Source organism: Hemiscyllium ocellatum, unplaced genomic scaffold, assembly GCF_020745735.1.
Source record: "Hemiscyllium ocellatum isolate sHemOce1 unplaced genomic scaffold, sHemOce1.pat.X.cur. scaffold_448_pat_ctg1, whole genome shotgun sequence".
Classification (NCBI taxonomy): Eukaryota; Metazoa; Chordata; class Chondrichthyes; order Orectolobiformes; family Hemiscylliidae; genus Hemiscyllium; species Hemiscyllium ocellatum.
The window spans coordinates 143,769-162,454 of record NW_026869063.1 but is presented as its reverse complement, the minus strand read 5'-3'; the positions used below and the strand labels follow the sequence as shown (position 1 = coordinate 162,454).

The window sequence follows — 18,686 nt, the reverse complement described above, 5'->3', positions numbered from 1 at the left end:
AACTTTAAACAAATAGTTGTTCGCAGAAAACCACCTGGCCTTCAGGACAACACGATACAACTCTGTCACGGCAGATGATGAAAGACGTATCAGAGTGTTGACACGATTAGCACCATTACACATGGGAACACCACCCACCATGAGTGTAGCAGGTACTCATGTGACTTAGCCAGCATTGTTTATCTCATATGCTGCAGGCAACGATGCCCTGAGTCTTGGTATATTGATGAGACCAAGCAGAGGCTACAGCAACAAATGAATGGACACTGCACAACAATCACCAGCCAGGCGTGTTCCCTCCCAGTCGGGGAACATTACAGGAGTCCAGGACATTCAGCCTTGGATCTTCGGGTGACCATCCTTCAAGGTAGACTTCAGGATAGGCAAAAAAGGAAAGTGTGATAGCCAAGTTCAATACCCATGGAGATGGCCTCAACCAGGACGTTGGGTTCATGTCACACTCCAGGTGACCCCATTCTGTCTCTCACTCACTCACTCTCACACACACACACCTTCAAGCCAACACAATCACACAGACTCTCTCATACACATGCACTCTCTCAAATGCTCTCTCTCTCTCTCACACATACACCCTCTCACAGACTTATACTCCATTATACTCTCTCACACACATATAATCACTCGGTTTCTCCTGCGCACACACACACACACACACACAAGTTTGTGGGTTGAATTTGTACTTGCAGAATCGCATTTTATTTTGCACAAAAACGCATACATGTAAGATTCTGTAATACCACGATAGAAATAGAATCCGTCTGACCTAACATTGCGACACAGACAGACTTTAGCTTAACACCTTCAATGCATTATCTGATTGAGATGACACCTATTGTTAAAAGCTATCTTGAGAACGTAACTTTTGAAAAGTTCTGGGATTTACAGATGTAGGAATCAAAACTAACATGGTCATTCTAAAAGGTGGTAGAGGTCAGCTGAAGTTGTTTAATATTACATCCCATGACACTGCAATCCTGTTGCTATAAAGTCTGTGTGTTTTGATTCTGCTCCACAACGAACCGATGAAGAAGCAGCGCTTAGAAAACTAGTGATTCCAAATGAACCTGTTGGGCGACAACGTGGCATTGTGTGATTTTTAACTTTGAAAATCTGTCAGTAATGCCAACATCTCCGTACTGCGCATGCTACTCGGTGTCAGCAACGCAGTGCGCATGTTCCATGGTGTCAGCAAAATATTACGCATGCTCACGCAAAAAGCGGAAGCACTCCGTGATCTTGTTTTGATGGACCAATGAGAAGCTCTGGAGGACCGGATGGAGACTGGTCCTCCTGCCAATCACAGCAAACCCATTGTCTGGATGCGGAAGTAGGACCATGAACTTCTGAAGTTGCTGCTGCTGCTCCTCTCTCCCTGAAAGAAGATTGAGCTTCACCCCAGACTGCAACTTCCTTCCTCTCTCCAACATCTGTGAGTACAGCACGCTCTTTTCTCAACCCCTTTTCCATTCCGGGGTTCAGCTGTTGACTTGCAGGAACTGAAGGGAAACGGAGTGAATCCAGGGAGGGGAGAGACTCTGGGAAAGTGAGTCCAGGTCTTTTTTCAATGGAAAATACAGGAGAATTGACATTTCAGGCTCGAGCCTTTCATTAGAAATGATGTGTGAATATACAATAGGGCCTCTGCGTCCTTCTAATCCAGTCAGTGCAAGTTGTCAGACAGGTGCAGCAAGTAGCGAGCAAGGCAAGTGGGATATTGGCAAGAGGAATTGAGTTGAGAAGTGAGGACGCCTTCCTGCAGTTTGGGAGTAATTGAATATCTCCAAGGCTGAGTTCATCTGCTTATTGAACAACAAAGAAGTGATGGTTATGGGGGAAGGCAAGACCAGTACAGATCAGTTACAGAAACAGACCCTTCAGTCCAACTAATCCATGCTGACTATGTTCTCAAACTAAACTGGACCCACCTGCCTGTGTTTAACCTATATCCCTCTGAATCTTTTATATTGGAGTCATAGAGATGTACAGCACAGAAACAGACCCTTCGGTCCAATTTGTCCATGCCTACCAATTATCCTAATCTAGTTTATTTACCAGCCCTGGGCCCATATCCTTCGAACCCCTTCTATTATAGCTGGGTGGGGGGGGGGGGGGGGGGGGGGGGGGGGGGAGAGAAGAGAAATGGCGATCCTCATGTCCTTTTAAAATCTTTCTCCTCTCTTTCTTTCAAAAATTTGCTGCGTAGACTTGAACCCCCAGCCTAGAGAAAGGATTTTGGCCATTCACCTCATCTATACCCCTCACGATTTTATAATCCTCCTCTGCTCCAGTGGAAAAAATTCCAGCCTATTAACCTGAATGTAGGTATATTCATGGCAGGTCAGGCAGCATCCGAGGAGCAGCCTGACCTGCTGTGTTTTTCCAGCACCACTCTAATCTAGACTCTGGTTTCCAGCATGTGCAGTCCTTGTTTTACCCTTTTACGTAGGTATACTCATATCTACTTATGATCTGTTCAATGCTGGTGCAAACCCGACAGGCGAAATGGCCTATTCCTGCTCCCAATTTGCACACTCCTAGTCCAGGACAGCAAGAGACCATAAAACACAGGAGCAGAAATTAGGCCTCTCAGCCCATCAGGGCTGCTCCACTATCAAGTTCTGGCTGATAAGTTTCTCAATCCCTTTCTCCCTGTAACCCTCGACCCCCTTGATCCTCAAGAACCATCTACCTCCATCTTAAATCTACTCCGTGACCTGGCCTCCACAGCCTTCTGTAGCAATGAATTCCACATATTCACCACTCACCGGCTGAAAATGTTTCACCTTATCTTTGTTCTAAAAGATATTCCTTTTACTCTGATGCTGTGCCCTCAGGTCCTAGACTCTCCTATAAATAGGAACATCTTCCCCTGAACTCTGTCCAGGCCAGTCAGAATTCTGTCTGTTTCAATTAGATCTCCACCTCCCCCGAGTGTGGGCCTGTTAATCAGCATGAACCACACCCTTCAGGATGAGTTACAGCAGGAATTAGGTTCAGCAAAGTCAGAATGGAGGAAGTGTGTGTGGGATGGAGATTCTCAGCTTTTAGGGGATGAGAGAGGAAACAAAGTTCAATACAAATTAGAATTGATCGGTGGGCTGATGGGTCAAGGAGTGGCAGAATGAGTTTAATTTAGATAAATGTGAGGTGTTTCATTTTGTAAGGCAAATCAGGGCACGACTTACATAGTTAAAGGGGAGTGTTGCTAAACAAAGTGTCCTTGCAGGTTCATAATTCCTTGAAAGTGGAATTGCAGGGAGACAGGATAGTGAAGAAGGCATTTGGTACACTTTCCTTTTTGGGTCAGAGCATTGAGTACAGGTGTTGGGAGGTCATGTTAGGCCACTTTTGGAATACTGTGTGCAATTCCAGTTGCCGCCCTCTGGTAGAATGTTGTGAAACTTAAAAGGGTTCAGAAAAGCTTTACAAAGATGTAGGCAGAGTTGGAGGGTTTGAGCGATAGGAAGATGCTGAATACACCAGAGATAATTTCCCTGGAGCATTGGAGGCTGATGGGTGACCTTACAGAAGTTTATAAAGGGTATGGATAGGTTGGATTGCCAAAATCTTTTCCCCATGGTAGGCGACTCCAAACCTAGAGGGCATCGATTTCACGTGAAAGGGGAAAGATCTAAAACGGACCTGAGGGTCAACTTTTTCACACGGGGGTAGTGCATGTTTGGAATGAGCTGTCAGAGGAAGTGGGGAGGCTGCTACAATTACAACGTTTAAAAGGCATCTGGATGGGTATGTGAATAAGAAGGATTTAGAGGGATACAGGCCAAATGCTGGCAAGTGGGATTAGACCAGTTTAGGATATCTGGTCGGCATGGATGAGTTGGACTGAAGGCTGTGTTTCTGTGCTGTATGACTTTAATCATCTTACGTGAAAGCAGAAGTGTTGTTGTGAAGACTGGAGTTTCAGAGCAGCTTTCAAAGATGTTTTGCCTTTACTGGAAGCAGAAGAAGTTACAATGAAACCTTTCATTGGTGAGACAGCAACTGAGTACATGAGTACGTCTAGGATTTTGGTGGAATGTGGGAATTCATTGCACTGTGGGGGTGAGCAGTAAGGACAGTGTGCTGATTGGGGTGCCCAGTGAAGGGCTAGGTGGATTTTTGAGTTAAACTGCTCATTTCTGTCAGCCTCCGATGTTTTGTTTCCAATGCTGTCCATCAGAAGGAGCGGTGAATGAGTAACTGGTCTTGTTAGAAGCCTTACAGTTTTCAGTACTGCAGGAATTGCATTATTTCATCAGCATTGTAAAGGTTACTGGCAGCAGCAGGAGGTATGGGCTGTATTCACTAGAAATGATTAAGCATTTAGATAACATACATACAAGGGGAGGGGGGTCTTGTCTTTTGATTTGCAGAAGGTGGGAGATTCTGGGAGCTGTGATCTAAGGCAAACACAACTGCGGTAAATCATAGAAGTCCTACAGTGTGGAAGCAGGCCAATCAGCCCATCAAGTCCATTCTGACCCCTCCAAAGAGTATCCTGCTCCCGTCCCCATCCCTCGGGGAATCAAGGGTAGTCGGGATAATGCAAGTAAGAGCTGAGATGATGGATAGATCAGCCATGATCTTAATAAATGGTGAAGCAGGCTCAACAGGCCCAATGGCTTACTCCTGCTTCTATTACGATGAAACTATAACCCTGCATTTCCCATTGGCTAACCCACCTAACCTGTACATCCCTGGGCACTATGGGCAATTTAGCAAGGCTAATCCAACTCAAGGTAGATAAGCAATGGAGTGATGTGGAAAATGGACATCAGAGAACAATAGAAAGGAACAAGGAGAATAAACGTACCAGCAATTAAAACTGGATTCAAAAGATTACAAACAATAAAACTAAAAGGTCAGTATTTGACTGTGTGCTTGTTATGAAGGGGTAGAGGTACTGTACCTTTAAGAGAGTTTAAAAAAATCGAGCAGAACAAAGTGTTATAAACAAGATGAGAATGTAATATTTGGTCAACACAAATAGAGCAACTGGGTTGCCATGAGGCACAAACAAATTTAAATTTGGCCAATCAGTTTAAATTTTGCCCCAAAATACCAAAGTCCAATCAAGTTTGAATTAAGTATTTTGATAATATCAACACCAATAAAATGATTTGATGTTTTGGACTATAAAACCGGGCATTTTTATGAGTTTTAATATTCTCTGTTGGACATAAAGAGTAAACTTGTTAATTTTTACTTTAAATATTTACCTTTGGGATAGTTATTTGCCTCTTGAACTTTTACATATTACTGCATGGGGTGAATCATCTCTATATTGCTGGTTTAATTTAGCAGAGGGGGTTACCCCGTGTCGTAATAGCGCTGCAACGTAACAAAAGTGAATGAATTGACTGCTCACATTGAAGAGAATAATTATGATCTGAGACTCCTTACAGAGACATAGCTTCAGGATGACAAGGATTGGATCCTAAATATTGAGGGGAGATGTGGCATTCATGTCGAATGGGAAGCTAGGTAAAGGTAGAGGGTTGACACTGCTAATCAAAGCACTGACCACAGGGCAGTCTGGTGTCGGCTCGGATTTCAGGTCCTGGTTTCTTTGTCCTTGGTTGATCTTCCTGTTCCCACACAGTTGTTGTCTGTTCTCAGCTGTGCTTCATTTCTGCTGAAGCTTTAACCTCCTTTGACACCTTTCGGGACAATAAAACATTCACTCAATCAAAGTCCAACCTACAATCTCCCAGCCTGTAAACCATCCAGACACCGAGTATCATCATACCAGAAAATATAACAAAAAAGGTGAAAAATTAGAATTAAATAGGTGCTTGTGTCTGTTCATTGGCAAGTAAACTAGAAATAGGGGTCTGCTAGGATTCTTGTAGTGCCCTAATTGAAGAATTCTCTCTCCCTTACGTCTAAGTATTAGTACCCAGCTATGATTTATAACAATATTTACATCAACAGAAATGAAGCATCTGTTATGCAATAGACATAGAGATATACAGTATGGAACTAGACTTTTTCTCTCTCATGTGCGCGTGCGCGCGCGCGCACACACACGCACACACACACACACACACACACACACAGGTCTATGGGGTGAATTTGTATTTGCAGATACATTGTGCATTTTTTGAGCAAAATGCAATCTGCAGGCAGACAATACATGGAATATTTTGTAAATTCCACTTTGGAAATAGAACCAGTCTGACTCAAAAACTGGGATACATACAGAATCTGGCCTCACACCTTTAATGCATTGTCTGAGTTGAGTTGTCACCTTTTCTTATATAACCTTAAATTATCTCGAGTAGGTGTCTTTTAAGAAGTTCTGGGATTTACATATTAATGACACCGGCAACTCATTCTAAAAGATGAAAGACTTTACAATCCAGGTTTCTTCAATGTATCATTTCAGTGGCATGACTCTGTAGTGTTTTGCTGTAAACTCAGTGTCTTATGATCTTATAGTCCACAACCACCTGATGAAGGAGCAGCGCTCCAAAAGCTAGTGCTTCCAAATAAATCTGTTGGACTGGTGTCATGTGATTTTTATCTTTGCCCAGGTTAGGGTGGATTGGCCCTGCTAAATTACCCACAGTGTTCAGGGTTTTGCAGGTTGGGAGAATTGTTAGAAGTGATTTGATTCCACCTTCTCGTGACTGTCTGTGTGAACTTTGGTATGTTCTCCCCCTTCTGTCTGCATGGGTTACCTCTGGGTGCTCCGGTTTCCTCCCACAGTCCAAAGATCTGCAGTTTCGGATGGATCGGCTGTGCTAAAGTGTCCAGGGATGTGCAGGTTAGAGTGGGTTAGCCATGGGGAACTGCAGGGCTGTCGGGTAAGTGGATGAGTCTGGGTGGGATGCTGTGTGGAAGGTCGTTGTGAATTTGATAGGTGAAATGGGCTCTGCAGGGATTATATAATTCTTCTGCTTTAGCCATATGTAGATTGAGAAATGACTGCTGTGGGAGGAGTAGGTTCCAGTTCATGGGACACAGTCCCAGTCGTGGGGAAGATGGGAATTGTGCTGTCTCTCTCCCCACTCACTGCCCCCATCCATTCTCTCTCGCCCTGCAACTTTCTGTCCCCCATTTTCTCTCTCTCTCCCTCATTCTCTTCTTCCATCCTTTGACCCCCGAGTCTTTCCTTTCCGCCCCCACCACCCTCTGTTCCCCCCAGTCTCTCAATGGCCCCCACACTCTGTCACCCTGTCCATTCTGATTCTTTTCCAACCCCCACTAAACTTTCTCATGCCTCGAGCAGTCTTTGATTGCTGTATCATGCTCTTCTCAGAAGATAGAGAGAGAGAATGGTTGGTGATGACACTGCCTGGGAAATGGGGGTGCACAAGAAATGACTAATCTTTCAAATTGAGAATAGCTACAATAATATATTCAGAAACAGCATTAAAGTTTGAACGCATGTTCAATTTTATATTAAGACAAAGCTGCAGCCATCTTTCTCAAACTTGCTTTGAACTATGTGCAGTTGAGGACAGGCTGTTCGGGGTGAATGAGGCTTTTGCCCAAAATGTCAATTTTCCAGCTGCTCGGATGCTGCCTGACCTGCTGTGCTTTTCCAGCACCACACTCTTGACTCTAATCTCCAGCATCTGCAGTACTCACTTTCACCTGTTAGGGGTGAATGGCCGATTCCTAGTCTTGAAAAATTGGCTTCTGTTAGAAGGTGTAGAGGTGTATTCTACCTTTTAAGAGAGTTGAAAAGTGAGTAGAACCACCTGATATAGCACCAAGCGTACTGAACAAGGTAACAATTTAACATTTGGTCGAACAGCTCGGTAGCTGGGTTGCCTGGGGACAAAAACATACTCAATTTTGGCCAATAGATTTAAATCTTGCCCCAAAATACTGAATTCCAATCCCCGTGTCTGCATGGGTTTCCTCCGGGTGCTCCAGTTTCCTCCCACAGCCCAAAGATGTGCAGGTCAGGTGAATTGGCCATGCTAAATTGCCCATAGTGTTAGGTGCATTAGTCAGAGGGAAATGGGTCTGGGTGGGTTACTCTTCGGAGGGTCAGTGTGGACTGGTTGGGCCGAAGGGTCTGGTTCCGCACTGTAGGGAATTTAATCTAATCTAATAACACCAATGAAATGATTTGATGCTTTGGAGTATAAAATCAAAAAAAAATTGAACAGTTGCAGGAGAACTGCCAAAAGACCAACAAATGTAGGCTGCTAGTGAGAACTCTCTGAGAGGTACCTGTCCAGATAAGGAGTTTGCACAGAAAAAAAAACATTGACACCGACCTGGAAAGCAAATATACAGAGGAAGATACAAAGAGAAGATTTAAAAGCTGGCTGGTTTTGAAGTTTGAATCTTTCGGTAAATCTTAATCAGGGGTTTTCATTGGACTGGTATCATACAGGGGAAAGTAGAAGATAGGTTAGAGAAAGGAGTTGTAAATAGTTGTTAATTAATTATTCTCCATTAGACTTAAAGAAATAAAGTTGTTAATTTTAACTTTAAATACTGACCTTTGGGAATAGTTTCTTGGTTCTTGAATTTTCACAGATTACTGCAAGGGTTAAACCTTCTCTATGTTGCTGGTTTAAATTAGGTGGGGGAGATTGCACCCAGTGTTGTAAAATTTGGGGGCTTTCGCCCGAGATTTGAACTGGTTTAGACAGATTTGAATAGATTTGGGAGTACGAAAAGTCCCAGCAGATTTAAACACTTGCAAGTTAGTGCCCTAGATCATTAAATAAAACTTTAAATAGTGACTTGGAAACAGTTCCTTACCTCTTGAATTTTCACATTTGCACATGGGGTAAATCTTTTTTTGCTTTTAAATTAGTGGGGGGAGTGCAGTCCGTGTCATAACAGTTCTGACTATGTAGAAATAGAATCATGGAGTAGTGGATCATGGAAACAAGCTGTTTGTTCTGTGCCAATCGGATATCCTAGATTAATCAGGACACATTTGCCAGCTCTTGGCCCATATCCCTCCAAACCTTCCTGTTCATATACCCATCCAGATGCCTGTTGAATATTGTAATTGTACCAGCCTCCACCACTTCCTCTGGGAGCTCATTCAATCCACGCACCACCCACTGCGTGAAATAGTTGCCCTTTAGGTCCCTTTTAATCCTTTCCCTTGTCACCCTAATATAAATCAATTGCTGCTTCTTCTGAACAGGCTCAGTGGTTAGCACTGCTGCCTTATAACGCTAGGGACCCGGGTTTGATCCCAGTCTCTGGTAACTGTCTGAGTGGAGTCTGCATGGGATTCCTTTGGGTGCTCCGGTTTCTTCCCACAATCCAAAGATGTACAGGTTTGGAAAGAGTATTTCTTGACGGGAATTAACTTTCACACTTCTTTTCTACTCCTTAGGTCCCTTTTAAATCTTTCCCCTCTCACCTTCAACCTATGCCCTCCAGTTTGGGAGTCCCCTACCCTGAGGAAAAGATGGGTAGTCAAATAAAATGCAAAAGGAATAAAATGTCAAGCCGCAGGATAAATATAAAACGTCACTCCAGCCTTTCTTGTCTCCGATTGTCATTTGGGTACAAAATCTGTCAGTAACACCAGCAACTTCACACAGCACCTTGCGCGTGCTCCTCGGTGACAACACACACTGCGCATGTCCGCCGGTGTCAGCAAAACCTGTGCGTGCTCCTAACTGTCCGCGGTAACTGCGCATGCTCTTCTTTTGTTGGGCCAATAGGAAGCCCTGGAGGACCGGAAAGAGCGTGGTCCTCCTGCTAATCAGAGACCCCACTATTGTGTCTATCTCTCGCGCTCAATCACAATTTATGGAGGGGACAGATTCTGGAAAAGTTGGGCCAGGTCTGTGTCTCAGTTGGCAACCTCATGGAAAATGCAGGGCCACGATGTGAAGTGATAGCATTCCCTTGGAGGGTGGAAGCAGAAAGGAGATGCATTGTTTAAATGGTGAGAAATTGGGATGTGGAGAAAATGAGGACTGCAAATGCTGGAGATCAGAGTCAAAAAGTGTGGTGCTCGAAAAGCACAGCAGATGAGGCAGCATCCGAGGAGCAGTAGAGTCAGCGTTACAGGCTTGAGCCCTTCATCAGGAATGTGTATAAAGGGGCCTCAGCGTCCTTCCATACTAGTCAATGCCAGTTGTCAGACAGGCGCAGCAAGCAATGAGCAAGTCAAGTGGTATATTAGCAAGAGGAATTGAGTTCAGAAGTGGGGAGTCTTCCTGCAGTTATGGGATCATTGAATATATTCAAGGCTGAGTTCATCTGATTTTGGAACAACAAAGAAGTGGATATTTATGGGGGAAGGTAAGAAAATAGTTTTCAGGCCATTTCAGAACAGTCACCGAGTCAAACAGCACAGAAACAGTCCCTTCAGTCCAACTACTCCATGCTATGTTCTCAAACTAATCTAATCCCACCTGCCAGTGTTTGGCCTATATCCCTCTGTCACAAAGCTGGTCCTTCTCGAGGATGCTGTGTCCTTGGTTTTTTTTCAGAGGGGTGGTAAAAAGACCCGGGCTCCGAAGCGACTGGTTTAGTACAGAGATGAAAAACGGTATTGGGAGGCATTTTTGGTCAGATATGAACAGATGAGACTTGAGGCCAAAGCTTTTATGTTTTAGAAGTGACCTGTACAATGAAAGGGGAGTGGTCAGTCCTGAAAGCTGAAGTCTCGTTTGGGTGAGTTAAACAGTGGACTGTGTGGAGAAAGGCTGCTAGCACTGTCTCCTTCCGCCCTTCTAACTTCAACTGTAAGCCTCTGTTTCAGTTTTACTTTAAGGGTTTTTTTTGGTACTGTTGTGTACAAGCATTACGAAGAGTGTTAAGAGTTTCTCCACAGCTTGTACTTTATTAAGTAAAGTTTGGTTGTTCACAGAAGTTGGCGTATTGCAGTGTAAGAAGCTCAAGCAAAAGAACTTAACAAAGGAACCTAAGGGATAAGTCTTTCATGCAGAAAGTGGCGTGTTTAAGGAAAGAGCTGTCAGAGTAGGTGGTGGCTGCTGGCACAATTATGACATGAAAAGGCATCTGGATGGGTATACGATTAGGAAGGGTTTAGACAATATGGTCCAAATGCTGGCAAATCGGCCGAGATTAGGTTAGGTTATCTAGTTGGCACGGATGAATTAGACCGAAGGGTCTGTTTCTGTGCTACATATCTCTGAGATGCTGCCTAACCTGCTGTGCTTTGACCAGCAACACATTTGCAGACATATCTCTATCGCTCTGACTTGCCACGAACACTTGCCACATCTATATGTTCAGTTTCTCTCTGGTGTCAGTGTAAATGCCTTGATGTCTCATTCTTAACCGGACTGGCAGTAATGACTTTTGTAATCTTTTCTTACAGACTATCTGAAGACAAAAGTTTCAAAGTCAACAGATAAAGGGCTTATGCCCAAAATGTTGATTCTTCTGCTTCTCTGATGCTGCTTGCCTTGCTGCGCTTTTCCAGCGACGCATTTTTTGATTCTGACTCTCCAGCGTCTCCAGTCCTCACTTTCACATCAATGTCTGACAGTCACTCAGTCCATCAGGACCGCAACAATTTTCAACTGATTCTGTGAGAAGGAGCAACGCGTTCTCTTTGGTTCCTGTTTGAGTACGGGGGGACTGGTTGAAAGACTCTACTGTTGCAGCGCAGTGTGTGTGGAGCCTGAAACAACTCTACTGCGTGGAAAGAGGAATTCATTGCGGGATTGTACACGTGTGTGTGTGTGTGTGTGTGTGTGTGCAGCTGAAGCTTCAGCCATGGAGAAACCTGAGGAAACACGCCCCGTTGAGAAACCATGGAAGTGTGGTGACTGTGGGAAGGGCTTCCGTGTCCCACCTGTCCTAGCGGCTCATCAGTGCAATCACACTGGGGAGAGGCCGTTCTCCTGCCCCGAGCAGGCGAAGGGCTTTACTTGCTCCTGTGTCCTGCTGGCCCACCAGCAAATACAGACTGGTGAGAGGACGTTTTACTGCTCCATGTGCGGGAAAGGGTTCACTTGGGTGGACAACTTCCAGACCCACCAGCGATTCCACGCAGGGGAGAGGCTCTTCAGTTGCCATGAGTGTGGGAAAGCCTTCAGCAATTCCTCCGACCTGCTGAAGCACCGGCGAGTCCACACGGGGGAGAGGCCATTCAGCTGCCCCGAATGCGGGAAGGCCTTCAGCGACTCCTCCAACCTGCTGAGGCACCGGCGGGTCCACACGGGGGAGAGGCCCTTCAGCTGCCCAGAGTGTGGGAAGGCCTTCAGCAATTCCTCCAACCTGCTGGCCCATCAGCAGGTCCACACAGGGGAGAGGCCCTTCAGCTGCCCAGAATGCGGAAAGGCCTTCAGTAAATCCTCCAACCTGCTGGCCCATCAGCGGGTTCACACGGGTGAGAGGCCCTTCAGCTGCTCAGAGTGCGGGAAGGCCTTCAGCAATTCCTCCGACCTGCTGAGACATCGGCGAATCCACACGGGGGAGAGGCCTTTCGCCTGCCCAGAGTGTGGTAAGGCCTTCAGCAATTCCTCTGACCTGTTATCCCACCGGCGGGTCCATACCAGGGAAAGGCCATTCAGCTGCCCCAAGTGCGGGAAGGGGTTCACCCGCTCCTCCAAACTGCTGGCCCACCAATGGGTCCACACCGGGGAGAGGCCGTTTGCCTGCCCCGACTGCGGGCGGAGGTTCACATTGTCCTGCAACTTGCGGAGGCACCAGCAGGGGCACAAGTGCATCCAACAATCAGATTCCACCAGTGATGCTGCAGTGGGTCACCCCCAAAGCTGAACCTCCTGCCTATTCTGACAGTGGGTGCAGTGGGCTTTTGTTGTTTTGTGCTGGACTCACCCTCTTTTCCCCCCCCCCCTAACACCACCTCCCAAGCCCACCTATGTGGCTCAGGGGTGGCATGGTGACTCAGTGGTTAGTACCACTACCTCATGATGTTGACCTGGGTTCAATTGCATCCTCAGGGTGACAGTCTGTGTGTAGCTTTCACAATGCCCCCCACATCTGTAGGGGTTACCTCTGAGTGCTCTGGTTTCCTTCCCCTGGTCTAAAGGTGTGCAGGTTAGGATGGATTGGCCCATCTAAATTGTCCCATAGTGTTCAGGGATGTGCAGGTGTGGTGCATTAGTTGGGGTAAATGTAGAGGAATAGGGATAGGGGAATGGGTCTGGCTGGGTTACTCTGCAGAGGGCCAGTGTGGACTTGTTGGGCCAAAGGACCTGTTTCCATAATGTAGGGAATCTAATCTTCAAAAAAATTCCTCCAAGCGATACTGATAAAATATGCCGAGTTGGACAAAGTATCCCATCAAGTTTGAGACAAACCCAGAGTTGAAGAAGTCGGAAGTCACACAACACCATGTTACAGTGCGAAAGGTTTATTTGAAATCACAAGCTTTAGGAGCATTGCTCTTTCATGAGTGCTGCTCCTTCATCAGGTGCCGTGTGACTTCTGACCTTGTCCACCCCAATTCAACACCAGCACCTCTGCATCACAGTTGACAAATGAGATTGGATTTTATTCGGCCTGATTTAGTGAAATGTTCATTTGGAAACTCAAAACTGTCGGACCTACAAAGAGACGCGAATCATAGAGTCCTACAGCAGGAAACAGGCCCTTCTGCCCAACATGGTCCATGCTGACCAAACTGTCCATCAACACTCAGCCCATTTCCCTGCACTTGGCCCATTTCCTTTCATACCTTTCCAATCCACGTATTTGTCCAAATGCCTTTTAAATGTTGTTAATGTACCCACCTCAACCACTTCCGCTGGCATCTCATTCCATATGTGTACCACCGTCTGTGTAAAAACAAAAGTTGCCCCTCACATTCCCTGTTATTCTTTTTCCTCTAACCTTAAACTGATGCCCGCTAGCCCTCACTTCCCCAACCCGGGGTAAAAGTGAGTGCATTCACCCCCTCCATGCGTCTCACGATCTCTTCACTTCTCTAAGGGCCTCTCTCAGTCTCTAATGCTCTAAATAAAAATATCTTAGCTTGTCTAACCTCTCCCTTTTACACAGACCCTTGAGTCCTGGCAACATCCTTGTATATGTCTTCAGCACTCTTCCAAGTTTAATAACATATTTGTTATAGACACTGCCCTGTCTACCTATTTTGTTGGAAATATAGGACCTAATCCAAACAGGATAATCTGGCTGATGGGACAGGAAACCACTTCCTTTCTTGAGAGACAGTCTCCTGGAGAGAACTGGCTGGCTGACTGAGTCCACACATTTGCCTAAGGTGGTGCTCGAAACCTTTATCATCTTTGGGATGGATCCCCATTCATTCAGTGCTTTGGAGTCATGCAGCCTGGAACAGACCCTTCAAACCAGCCAGTCCATGATCCCCAACTAAACCCGTGCCACCCATCTGCTCCTGGCCTGTTAACAGTTTGTTAATAGTTTTGTTCATTTGTTCACCGTGAGAGTTGGATAAATAAATTGCTGATTTTAAAGTGTTGGGGATTTACTCTTATCACTAGAACAAGTTACACCACTTTTCATGCTAATTTTACAGATTATTGGGTGACACGCTCCTCTGGGTGTTTCTGTTTGAGAAAGGTGGTGCTGTCAGCCTTCGCTTTATAAGGGTATTGACGTGATGTACTGCTGAATGCAATGGAGTCAACATGAATCCCAGCCTCTCACTGTGGTTGTGGGTGAATCGCCTTAATTTGGCTCTTAACTCAGAAACTGCACACAATAAACTGCTGAAACAATCATTTACACTTTATTGTATGTAGCAACCAAAAATAAAACTCCTCAAGTAACCAAGTTCAACCTCACTCACAACTTGGCTATCACCCAATTGATGGCAGAATTTAACTGAGTTTCCACCGACAGTATCTGTCTCTGGAAGTGTCCAGGGATTCACTGCAGTGTTGTTCTTCCAAGTACTGCTGCCCCGTGTATAAATGTTAATGAATATCGGGAAGAGGGGGGAAGGGAAACCGTTCCTGCATTTTCATGATTTCTCCATGGTGCAGGTGTCCTCGTATTTCTCCAGGTTCAACAATCAGTTGAAACTCGTTCACACTTACAGCATAGGTGTGGTGTTACTGGTGAACCCTCTGATAATTGAAGGACTTCATTCAGTCTGTAAAGCATGTTCCAGTCACTACTCTGGTGTGCGAGTATGTGAGACTCTGAGTTTCCAGTCACACTGACATTTAAAACCTAACAAAGCAGACAGACCTTCTCCCCTTTGTTTTCAAGGCCATCAATATCCAAGTCCTGGTGAATCAAGCAACTGTCAGACTTCGATGTGATGTTTGGTCTGAGATTTCTGCCTCCAAATTCTTCTCTTGTAATATTCCTGTGGAAAGAGATGACAAAGGTCATCGCTGTCAGTCCACAATAGAAAATCAAAACACACAATTCTCGTTTCTGTGGAACATTTTTTCCTCTCTTAGTACCCAAGATCTTTGTGCTGATCTATATGTAAATGTATACAGCAGGGTAATGTGGTGGATTGCATTCTCCATGAAGAGTTCACTCAAGTTGCTGAATGGACATCTATCATGCTGTACTGACGTTCTTATTGAAGATATACAATATTATGAGCCCTGAAACAACTGCAAATCAGGCTTTTAGAGCCACAAACATTCCTTCAAATATGGAACATAAAGCCCAGACTTATCTGTCTTATATTAACACATGGTTGTCTTACATTTCCAGAAGACTCAGATTTAAGTTTCAAGTGTGACTTTTTGTAAAAGAAGCCATCTTTTGGACTCCTTCCATACCATACTGACTCTATTACTAGAAATACATCCATATTACACCAGGATTCATGGATCAGTGACGTGAGGCTTATCTTTACCCTCGTATAATTTTCTGTTGCATAAATGTTTTGACGAATGCCAGTCATGAGTCAGAGACATAAAACACAGAAACAAATCCTTCAATCTAACTTGTCCATGCCGACCGGATATCCAAAATTAGTCTAGTTCCATTTGCCATCACTTAGTCCATATCCCTCTAAACCCTTCCTTTTCACATACCCATCCAGATGCCTCCACCACTTCCTCTGGCAGCTCATTCCATACACACATCACCCTCTGCAAAAAAAGGTTGACTGCAAGGTTCCTTTTAAATTTTTCCCCTCTTGCCCTAAACCTATGCCCTCTAGTTCTGCACTCCCCCTATCCCAAGGAAAAGACCTTGTCTATTCACCCCATCCACACCCCTCAAGTTTTTATAAACCTCTTTAAAAAACACACACTCAGCCTGCGATGCTCTATGGAAAACAGGCCCACCTTATTCAGCCTCTCCTTGTGGTTCAAACCCTCTTACCCTGGCAACAGCCTTGTGAATCTTTTCTGAATCCTTTCAAGTTTCACAACATCCTACCTATAGGAGGGAGACCAGAATTGCACACAATATTCTCGAAGAAGCCGACTGAAACTGACTTTTGCAGAATCTGCTCCCTGCTTGGATTCACACTCTCTGCCTCCCGTTGTTGCAAGTGAACAGTTCTTTCCCGCTTCTCTCTCTTCCAGGATAAGGAATGGAAAGGGGGAGAATTGCTTCATTCCCAGATTTTGCCCAGAAGAGCCCTCCTATTGTCTGAATGCACAAGTTGGACCATGAGCTTCTAAAGCTACTGCTGCTCCCCTCTTTTTCTGAATGAAGATTGAGCTTCACCTTTCCTCTGTCCAAACATCTGTGAGCACAGCACATTTTTGTTGAAGTAAGGCATCTTTCCTGAATGTTACAATTAAAGGGATGTCTTCCCCCTAATACTCAAAGGGATGGTAAGTCAGAGAAGGACCATGCCTTGTATTGTGTGGCATGTGTGACAGTTGCAACAGGATGTCCCAACTCCTATGCTCAATTCAAAGTTTGTGAGAAGATTTGTAGCTCGGGTGCTTGTTGTTGTAGTTCTGTTCGCCGAGCTGAATTTGTGTTGCAAACGTTTCATCCCCTGTCTAGGTGACATCTTCAGTGTGAAGCGCTTCTGTGATGTTTCCTCCGGCATTTATAGTGGTTTGTCTCTGCCGCTTCTGGTTGTCAGTTCCAACTGTCCGCTGCAGTGGCCGGTATATTGGGTCCAGGTCAATGTGTTTGTTGATAGAATCTGTGGATGGGTGCCATGCCAGAGAACAGCCAGGGAACTCCTAGAGGTATGGCCTCTAAGCATTTTTCCAGCACCACATTTTTCAACTCTGGATCTGGGACAAGGTGTGTGGTGTGGAGGTGGGTGGAGGGGAGGGGAAATAAGGAAACTGGTGAAATCTACATTGATCCTATGTAGTTAGTGGGTCCCAAGGCAGAAGACAAGATTGTGGGTGGCACGGCAGTTAGTACTGCTGTCTCGCAGCGCCTGAGAGCTGGGTTCAGTTCCCGACTCAGGCGACTGACTGTGTGGAGTTTCCGCGTTCTTCCCGTGTCTACGTGGGTTTCCTCCTGGTGCTCCAGTTTCCTCCCACATTCCAAAGATGTGCGGGATGAATTGGCTATGCTAAATTGCCCGTAGTGTTAGGTTAGGGGTATGGGTGGGTTGCACTTCGGTGGGTCGGTGTGGACTTGTTGGGCCAAAGGGCCTGTTTCCACACTGTAAGTAATCTAATCTAAATGTTCTTCCTACAAGCGTTAGGTAGCTAGAACTTGGAGGGGGTGGCAGCAGAGTACTTGCATGTCCTTGACAGATTGGGAGGGGGAGTTAAAGCATTCAGCCACAAGGCGGTGGGGTCGTTTAGTTTTGGCATTCCAGAGCTGTTCCCTGAAATGTTCTGCAAGTTGGTGTTCCGTCTCCCCAATGTGGCAGAGACCACATCAAGAGCAATGGACGTATCAATAAATCTTATAAACAAATTGTACAAATCTTAGCCTGCCAGAGTTATTTTATTTAATTAAGTTAAAGAAAATTTTAATGAAATTGGGTGACTACATGAAATGGTTTGTTGGTCAGACTCAAATCATCCTCAAATGAGACAATGCCATTAATATCAGTGAGCTGCTTTTTTTTGTTAGAACCACAAGTTCTTGATTTAATTGACATCTGCACATTCAATGTCAAACTCTGACATCAGAAATGACATGGCACCATTAATTTTTTCTTACAATAATCCAACAAACAAATTAATAACACACAGTCAATACCAAGTTTCATTAATATGATATTAAATTTGACCAAATAAAATGTAAAGTTGAGATGAGAGATAACAAATGGGGGAAGGGCAGAAGGTAAGAAATGCAGCATCATAGAAGGTGTTCCTCCAGGGAGTGTATTTTACCAACTACAACTGCTCAATATAAACAAACACTCTGACATGATCCTCCGGTTTTAATGTAAACCATACCCCCATACAGTAGGTACCATTTAAATAAGTTAATAGATACAAGCCTTGAGTAAATCCAGCCTCCAGCCGGACCCCCCGCTTCTTGGAGCTCGGACCTTCCTCCAGCTCCGGGGGTTGTTGAGCTCCTGGGCTCCGGCCGCCGCCGAAGAAGCCGCGGGCGCCGGCTCTCTCTCCTCCACCGCCGACAGTTTTAATTTGTTTTCCCGTTCACCCGGTAACCGTCACCTCTTGTTTGAAAAGTTCCGACTTTAATGTGAAATGTATTTTAAAGGTATTTTCTGAGGTAAACGATGCCTGTCTGCCCCCCTCCCTCCGTCAGAAACCGCAGCCTCGCGCCGCCATCTTTGTTTTTCTTCTCCTTCTGTGACACGCGTCATCCACGCTCCCTCCAATCAGAGCGCACCTGACCAATAGCGGCCGCGTTTGCGTGTCGTGTTG

General features: G+C 45.2%; 1 pseudogene; it reads left to right on the top strand.

Annotated features, from left to right (window-relative positions):
• The first annotated feature begins 11,842 nt into the window (after positions 1-11,842).
• LOC132813717 (zinc finger protein 271-like) overlaps positions 11,843-18,686 on the top strand; it is a 64,830-nt pseudogene continuing 57,986 nt past the window's right edge.